This window comes from Clarias gariepinus, chromosome 7 (genome assembly GCF_024256425.1).
Source record: "Clarias gariepinus isolate MV-2021 ecotype Netherlands chromosome 7, CGAR_prim_01v2, whole genome shotgun sequence".
NCBI lineage: Eukaryota > Metazoa > Chordata > Actinopteri > Siluriformes > Clariidae > Clarias > Clarias gariepinus.
In genome coordinates, this window is record NC_071106.1 from 1,910,526 (window position 1) to 1,919,631 (window position 9,106).

Genomic DNA, 9,106 nt, shown 5'->3' on the forward strand with positions numbered 1-9,106 from the left:
TCTGCTCGGTTCTCACATGATGTCCCAGAGCAGCGGCCGAGACCATCACAGGCCACTTCCCTATCCTTGAGATACCAGTAAGCTAGAATAAAAGATGACTACTTCTGTTACCGGTGTGGTCAGGATGGCCATATTGCCACAAAGTGTCAAGCTCCACCAAATCCAGATCAAGTAATTTAAAAACTGATTCGTTCTTTAAGACAGGCAAAGAGTGTATCTGAGGCGGATGAACCTAGAAAAGCACCAGACCAAGCTTATTTCTCCAAAAAGAGTCAGGCCTGAATATACGAAGCCAGCAATCTTCCCAAAGGTCTAGTTGGACCATCATCCACCGTTGAAGTAAAGCTTAATGGTCAAGTATGTCAAGCCTTGTTAGACACTGGCTCACAAGTGACAATTGTTTTGGACAGCTGGTTTTCCAGATATCTCCCAGGTGTCCCCATTCACCCTTTGACTGGACTGTCAATATGGAGGCTTAGCTCATGCAGTTACCCAAATAAGGGGTATATAGTTGTTGATGTCACCTTTCCTGCTTCTATTACTGGTGTTGAAGAATCACTGTCCATTCTGGCCCTTGTATGCCCTTATACTCAAGGCCCACCCCAATTGCCCGTTATTATTGGTACCAATGCCAGTTTCTTTAAACGCCTAGCTACTCTCAGTCATGACACTGAAATGTCTAGTATTGCACAGGCTTTGAGAATTCAGACCCAACACCCCACAATCCATCTGAATCAAGGACAAGAGACAGAGACCCGTATTGACCATCCTGAGGGAAAGGTCAGGTGGATAGGACCTATGGAGTGCATAGTTCCCTCTAGAGAAGAAGTGTGTGCTGTCTGTACAATGGAGACTGACAAACCATGGAGGAAAGAGATCTTTGTGATAGACTCACCTGAAGAGAACAGTCTTCCAGCTGGAACTTTCATAACCCCAGTGGTATTCCCCTCGTCAGCTATAAAAAGGGAGCGATATCCAAGTATTAATTTACAATGAAACTGCTAAAGACATTTCTATTTCGGCAGGGAGGGTAATTGCCAATGTGTACCTTACTGACACCATTACAGTAAGCTTGCAGGGGCAGAACTCTCAAGAAATAGACCCAAGCATGTTTAATATTGGCGAGTCATCTATATCTAAAGCCTGGGAAAGGCAGCTGCGTCAAAAGATGTCAACCCGAAGTGACGTATTTTCTCCCGATGAGTGGGATGTGGGATTAGCTAATGGAGTCGAACATAACGTAAGATGCTCCAGACGTATTGCTCCTGCAGACATTGACGATGTACAACGCCATATTAAAGAACTATTGGCGGCGGGCATTATTAAGGAGTCAAGGAGTCCATACGCATCACCCATAGTAATTGCATGAAAAAAAAGTGGGGCAATCAGGATGTGTGTCGATTACCGAACTCTAAATGCTCGCACCATTTCAGATCAGTACACCACTCCCAGGATCGATGATGCTCTGGACTGTTTGACTGGCAGTAAGTGGTTTTCCGTACTAGACCTCCGCAGTGGATATTATTAAATAGCCATGGCAGAGGAAGATAAAGCGAAGACAACTTTCATCTGTCCACTTGGTTTCTACCAGTTTCAGCCACATTCCAGCGGCTAATGGAACGAGCTGTTGGTGACATGCATCTCCTTCAGGTAATAGTCTATCTTGACGACATCATTGTGTTCGGACGCACCCTTGAAGAACACGAAGAGAGGCTATTAAAAGTTTTAGACCATCTAAGAAAATGTGGGCTTAAAGTATCCATTGATAAGTGCCAGTTCTGCCAGTCCCAAGTACAGTATGTTAGACATATTGTGTCAGCTGCTGGAGTGTCACCTGACCCCGCCAAGATTGAAGCAGTAACACGCTGGAAAACTAAGTCTCGACTTATAAGATAAATAATTTTATGTTTTGAGAAAATTCATTAGTTCATTCATTCTATTTGAAGCTTCTGAACTGTCGGATGTTTTGTTTTAGTGTGACAGTGCTTTAGATGGAGCAGATCTATGCTAAAACAATGTAATGACCCCTCCTGAGGATATAAAGCTTTATTATTGTTGGTTTTGAATAAATCAGATCTACCACAGCAGATAATAAACTATGCTATGTCATAACCGAAGCAAACACCATGATTATGCCTCGTTTCGTTCGGTGTTGCTAGGCAACGGACCACTCGCCTATTCGGGAATGTGGAAATGTGGAAGTGATGTGTTGCCACTCAATGAGAACTAAACCAAAGATTTCGGTAACTACACTGGGTGTAATCTGCATAGTGACACTAAACAGCTAAAAAACTTTACTTTTCCATTTACCTCTGAGAAAAAAAGCTGTATTTTGTTTGTTTATATTTAGAATTTTTATAACAGTACAAGAATATAGAAATACAAATACTAGATAGGTGTTTAATACTACAAACTATTCCTATTTAATTTTACTTGGTTTTTTTAAGGCAATCGGTTTGCATGCTTTTTTAAATAAGCTTTACTAATTGGATTTAACAGTGCATTTATAGAAAAAGGACAAAGCAGACTTTTTCTGCTGAGGAGACTAAGATCTTTTGGAGTGCAGGTAGAACAACTGCAGACCTTTTTTTGACTCTGTGGTGGCCTCAGCCATCTTCTACAGAGTGGTCTCCTGGTGTAGCAGCACATCTACTGCAGACAGAAAGAGACTGGACAAAGGAGGAGAAAGTGGGAGAAAGGAGGATGGTGGCTAAGCTATCATTACGTGAGAATGACTTTCGCCCCCTGTATGAAACAGTTTCATCTCTGATCAGCTCCTTCAGTGACAGACTGTTACATCCTAAGTGTCTGAAGGGATACCAAATGTATTTTCTCCCTGCTGCTGATTCTCCCTTCTTTTTAAGACTGTACAATCAGATTTGCTCCCAGTGAACCAGTCACCATAATGCACACCGTCATTACTGTTATATACTGTTGTTACAATATCTTACATTTTTGTGCAACAGCAGCTGTGCAGTAACACCATTTTAAACTCTGCAATATTACCTAGTTAGCTGAATATACAGTAGTTGATCAATTGGAATGGTTATTACCGTCGCGCTCACCGCCGTGTAAAAACATCAGCGGCCAAAATAAATCAGTTGGATTTTAAAGTCATTTGTAAAATGGCCGCCAGGTGGTGCAAAGTGACATTTTCGCTCGTTGCAGTAAATACAATATTGACTGTTATATAACGTATCTCTGTATCTGTTTATTGTTACTTAAGTTCTGGATTATTTCAGGTACTTTAAAGACATTGGGTTACTCATGTTGGCTCATATGAGATGTAGGTTACAAATGAACACCTGGTTGGGTTATTTTGACCCAACAACTGGTTTATTCATTATTCTTTCGTTTCTCCAAATATCAGCCTGCAGAATGTTCGAAATATTACTGTTATTGTGTCACAGGTGTAGTTTTAAGAGTTGTTTAGGCAGGAATGCGTGTGTATACAGCTCAAAACCTCCATCAGTTATTAAAGATAGCGGCTATTTAGAAAAAATGCCCCGCGATTTCGGAGCTTCAGGAAATCTCCCGGCGCTCTGCGCATAACACCGGGCCAACTCATGTCGGAAAGAATTTATAAACGGTTTCTAAACGTGGACTATTGTTTTTTACTTTTAATATTTGTTAATTTAATTTAATGTAAATGAGGTTTGGGCTCAGGTACTTCGATTCGGCATCGTGATTCTCCTCTTTAATTTACTCCATAGTCTAAATCAGCACTCATTAAGTTTTCCATGAAGTTTGATTATGGATGCGTTGGGAAAACAGCAAGCAGACTGACTCTGAGCATTTAAAAAAAAAAATTGGGTTTATTTTCTGACGCGCTTAAGTTCACCAAAAACAATACAGAACAGCGCACCTTATTTGCTTTCAAACATTTACAAAATCATTAAGTTTTTTCGTTATTGTGAGTGCGCTTAAATAAAAGTTGAGTCTTATAAATGCCATGTAGTCTTATATAGTTTTATTATATAGTTTTTGCACATTGATCTGACAACAGACAACAGCGCTATAAAATACTCGGGGTTTGTTGGGTTAAAGTGGATTTTACTACGCGCTGTGTATGCAATGCGCGTGCAACAACGCGGAAGTGCGGCATGCAAGCAGGGCAAATGGAACGCGCCCAGGGGACTTCAAAGGAGTGAGAGGTGGGAGGGTCCGGTCCGGCCATCCGCGGAGAGCAGAGTCAGCACGAGCGGACGAATGGCCATTGCACTCACCGTGTAGTAAAATCCAAAGTATTTTATAGCGCGGGGTGCAAGCCCGGGATCATAATAAGCCGTGCCTTTATTCCGTCATGTCATGTGGGCATTATAAGATTTGTATTGAAAACTTCTAACTAAAAAGTGGCAGCTGGCACGCCTAAAAATAGACGCAGGTTATTTTTTTATAGTCTAAATAAAAACCCTCCGCTTTAATTTCCTATAGTCTAATCAGCCCTCAACCGCACGCATAGTTTTCCCGAGCGCGAATAATGTTCTTTTTTGTGCTAAATAATGTTTATGCAGTATAATAAATTCTATTAATCCTGGGTTGTTCTTTTAGTGTCACTATAGTGCTTTACAATGCCAGACAACATTCAAATACAAATTATTCACCCTCCCCAGGTGTGAATCAGCTGTTCTCACCTATACATTCAGGGGAACTGAAATGCACTTCTCCCCACTTTAAAAACCTCTTGAATCTAAGGCTGACTTTCAGTGATTTAAATTTGTAAATTTAAATTCTAAAGTTAACATTTTTAATCTTTGGAATGGAAGAACTTGAGATTTTCCTTATAATAGCGTAAATTGCATTGTTTTTAATCAGTCTATACACAATAATCTTCTTTGGTATTTAAAAAAAAATCTTGGGCTATCTTGTTTTATTAATCCTTGTGCCTGGTTTAGGTTTGGTATTTAGTGCGCATCTGTTATATTACAACTAAATACCTTTTATTGGGGGTTAAGTGACTGATGTGCCTAACATTTTTCAGCTGAGCCTTTGTTTCACTGAATAATCAACCACCGCGACACCCCCCTCTCTCTCTCACACACACACACACACACACACACACACAGAGCCGACCAAATCATTAGCACCTCCCTCCCCCAGCACAGCCATTTACTTTCTATCAATTTACTTACATCTGAACTGAGTCGTTTGGGTAACATGGGTCGAACCCGTTACAAATCATAACAGTCTCCTGCATTTCATTCTTATAATAACGCAAAAACACAAGCGGGGCTGAAAGACCGACATCTGCTGACGCAGTAGAACGTCCTAACACTGTTTTAATTTTATGGTCATTTATTTCAGTTAATAAATCTACTATAAATTTAAAGAACACAAAAAATAAGATGACACAAATCCCTACACGCTTTTTTTCTAATTACAAATGATAAAATCTAAAGGCTCACTGTGTTAACATTTATTGTGCTAAAATTTGATCCTAATAAGATTTGATTTAATTTGAATTCTAGAACAGTGGCAGCTGGAACACTTAAAATAGATGCAGTATTATTTTTATATTCTAAATAAAAATGCTTTTTTAAACATGGGCTATTGTTATTTACTTGCAATATTTGTTAATTTAATTTAAATGGGGTTTGGTCTCCGGAATGTTGAGCATCAGGATCCTCTTCTTAACTTTCCTACGTAAAATCAGCGCTTAATCGCACGCATAAAGTTTTGTAAATTCCTTTAATGTTTAATAGTAAATAATGACCCCCGTTGCGCTGTACCACCGCTCGGAAAACCTTATGAAATACAAGTTAAAGACAATTATGATGATCTGCCACGGCTTGCGTCTGTGATAGGCGTGCGCCCAAATCTACTATCGCTACTTGCTCACTCCGTAGGCTCCCTGAATAGGCAGCAAAGGGCCGGCTATTGTGCCGGCTGGCGATACTTAACGTTAATATGATCTCGGGCTTGCTCCGCATTATAAAAGCAAGGCGCGGAGTTTTGTCCGAGGTCTGGGAAATACGTGATGTGATGGAGAATATGAAAGAAGCATGTCAGTGGGGCGATGTGACGCGCCCCAGGGACTTTAAACAAGGACACTAGAATTCCGCCCTTTGATCTCCGCGCTGAGGACAGCGCGAGAAAGAGCTGCGCGAGCTCCTGCGGCATCTTCACTCCCGCACCGTGTGTTAAGTTTTTACGTCAGCGAGGACTCGCGCCGGCCATCGACAGCGGGAGAAGCGCTGCCTCCGCGTGCTCAGTTCTGCCACTCCGCGCACCAACACTTATCGTCAGCTGTGTGCCCGCATGCCAGTGTGGCACAGCCCCCGGAACTGCACATGCACAACCTTTATCCCATTCTTTCCATTCTTCCTCCTTCAACACTTTCCTTCCCCATTTTACCTAAATAAATTACCCTTTCCCGTAAGACCTCGCCTCGTGTCCGTGCTTTATGGTGCCGCCCGTGCAACATGGGTCGAATCCGTTACAGATCATAACAGTCTACTGCATTTCATTCTTATAATAACGCAAAAACACAAGCGGGGCTGAATGACCAACATCAGCTGACGCAGTAGAACGTCCTGACAATGTTATAATTTTATGGTCATTTATTTCAGTTAATAAATCTACTAACAAATTTAAAGAACACAAGATATAAGACGACACAAAACCCTACACGCGTCTTTTCTAATTACACGTGATAAAATCCAAAGGCTCACTGTATTAACATTTATTTTGTTTAAATTTGATCCTAATAAGATTTAATTTAATTTGAATTCTACATTTGTACTGTAATTTTAGTTCTGTGATTATAAATTTGTTTAACTACAATGTTTTACTTGATTTTATCCGCTACTACGTGCAGTTCTAAAACTCCGTGTCTCATTAATTCAGCAGAGAATGAACTAAGGCATGAGGCGTCAGCTTGTAGTTATATAGCGTCACTCAGCGGTAAAAGCCAGCAAACGCACAAAGCCAAACGGTACCGCCGAGCGCGGCGACGGTAGGACCTACATTCCGATTGAGTAACCACTGTATATACTCAGCAAAAAAAGAAACGCCCCTTTTTCAGGACTGTGTATTTCAACAATAATGTTGTTAAAATCCAAAAAACTTTACAGATCTTCATTGTAAAGGGTTTAAACAATGTTTTCCATGCACGTTCAATTAACCATAATCAATTAATTAACATGCACCTGTGGAATGGTCGTTAAGACATTAACAGCTTACAAAAAGTAGGCATTTAAGGTCACAGTTCTAAAAACGCAGGACACTAAAGAGACTTGTCTAGCGACTGTAAAAAACACCCAAAGAAAGATGCCCAGGGTCCCTGCTCATCTGCGTGAACGTGCATTAGGCATGCTGCAGGGAGGCATGAGGACTGCTGATGTGGCTAGGGCAATAAATTGCCATGTCCGCACTGTGAGACGCCTAAGACAGCGCTACAGGGAGACAGGAAGCACAGCTGATTATCCTTGCAGTGGAAGACCACGTGTACAAAAACACCTGCACAGGATCGGTATATCCGAATATCACACCTGCGTGACAGGTACAGGATGGCCACAACAACTGCCCGAGTCACACCAGGAACACACAATCCCTCCATCAGTGCTCAGACTGTCCGCAATAGGCTGAGAGAGGCTGGAGGAGATGCACTGCAGTACTTCAAGCAACTGGTGGCCACACCAGATACTGACTGGTACTTTTGATTTTGAGCCTCGCTTCATTCAGGGACACATTGTGAAACATTTTTAGTTTATGTCTTATGGTGTTGACTCTTTTAGTGTTCATACAAATATTTACACATTAAGTTTACTGAAAGTAAAAACAGTTGAAAGTCAGAGGACGTTTCTTTTTTTGCTGAGTATATATATATATATATTAGTTGAAAGTGTAACTATTGTATTGTTTTTCTTTCTCTTTTGTATTTATGATGTACTGTCCCTACTTTATATTTGTAATTTTTTTTTTGTTGTTGTAACATAGAAACTTCCCCATTGTGGGATGAATATAGGTATTTTTTATCTTTAGATGCCTTTTGCGGTATTAATAAATTTCTTTGTTTCTCTAGCTCATGTAAAACATCCTTTTTGACTTAGTGTGAAAGCAGTCTAAAAAGTGTTTGGCTTGAGAATGTAATATCAGCTAAGGACTGATTCTAATAACAGTAAAACACTTAACACAGGGACACAGAAACATAGAGACACCCATATGATGCTCTTTACTGATTTATTAGCTTTATTGACAATACTGAAGCTCAGAGATTTTTCAGACTGTTACTTCATTACTTGTTATTTCAGTTGCTGGATTTCCACTCTGTGTGGCTGTCACTGTCGAAAACCAGAACACCGTCATCACCCAGAGTTAGACGACACCGTAGGACGCCTGTGCATTTGGTGTCAGTGGCCCACACAGGTTTGCACGGTGTGTACATCACCAGGTTGCAGTCTTGTTGCATGATCAGGCGATGAGCGTCTCTAACACCACAAGTGTTGGATGCCCACACAGGCCTCCATCCGTACACCACAAAGTTCCCATCTTCCTGAAATGACACATGAGAGATCTGTTACGGATGCATAGAATGTAATTTGCCAATCGAAGAAAAAAAATTAGAATTTGTTATTTTAAACCTACCTAAAAGATTGCCTTGTACTCTCGGTTGTTGGATAACAGGAAGTCTCCCTTATGGAGCTCATCATTGATGGACAAGAAGTTTCTGCTCATGGTTCTGGAAGGGAAAGTCAGATTTAAAAAGTCTGCCTCAGTACAGTAAATGTTTTATCTACACATTAAGGCCAATGATTAGTGCACAAGCTGATCTGAAGATCTAAAACTTTGTTCCTAGCTAATAAACATATATACTGTATAAACATAAGTTCTGTTTGGCCGGTGTAGGCGTTCCTCACTGAATGTTACAGTAGGCAGTACGCCAGGTATTCCAGCTCATAGCTACTGAAACGACAAAATCATCTTTTTTTTCACCAAAGCAATTAGCTAATGAAATGAAAATGATTTATGAGTAGTTATATATAAATTTGTATACTATTTAAAATAAGTTGTTCTTATCACCTACATTGCAGCAGCTATATGTCATGCACATTTAATCGGCGACCGGCACTAGGACCCGGAAGTAAAGCGGTCTCGAACCAGGAAG

General features: G+C 40.6%; 1 pseudogene; it reads right to left on the reverse strand.

Moving 5' to 3' along the window:
- Window positions 1–8,177: 8,177 nt before the first annotated feature.
- Window positions 8,178–8,676, reverse strand: LOC128527544 (B-type lectin plumieribetin-like; annotated as a pseudogene).
- Between the last annotated feature and the right edge of the window lie 430 nt (window positions 8,677–9,106).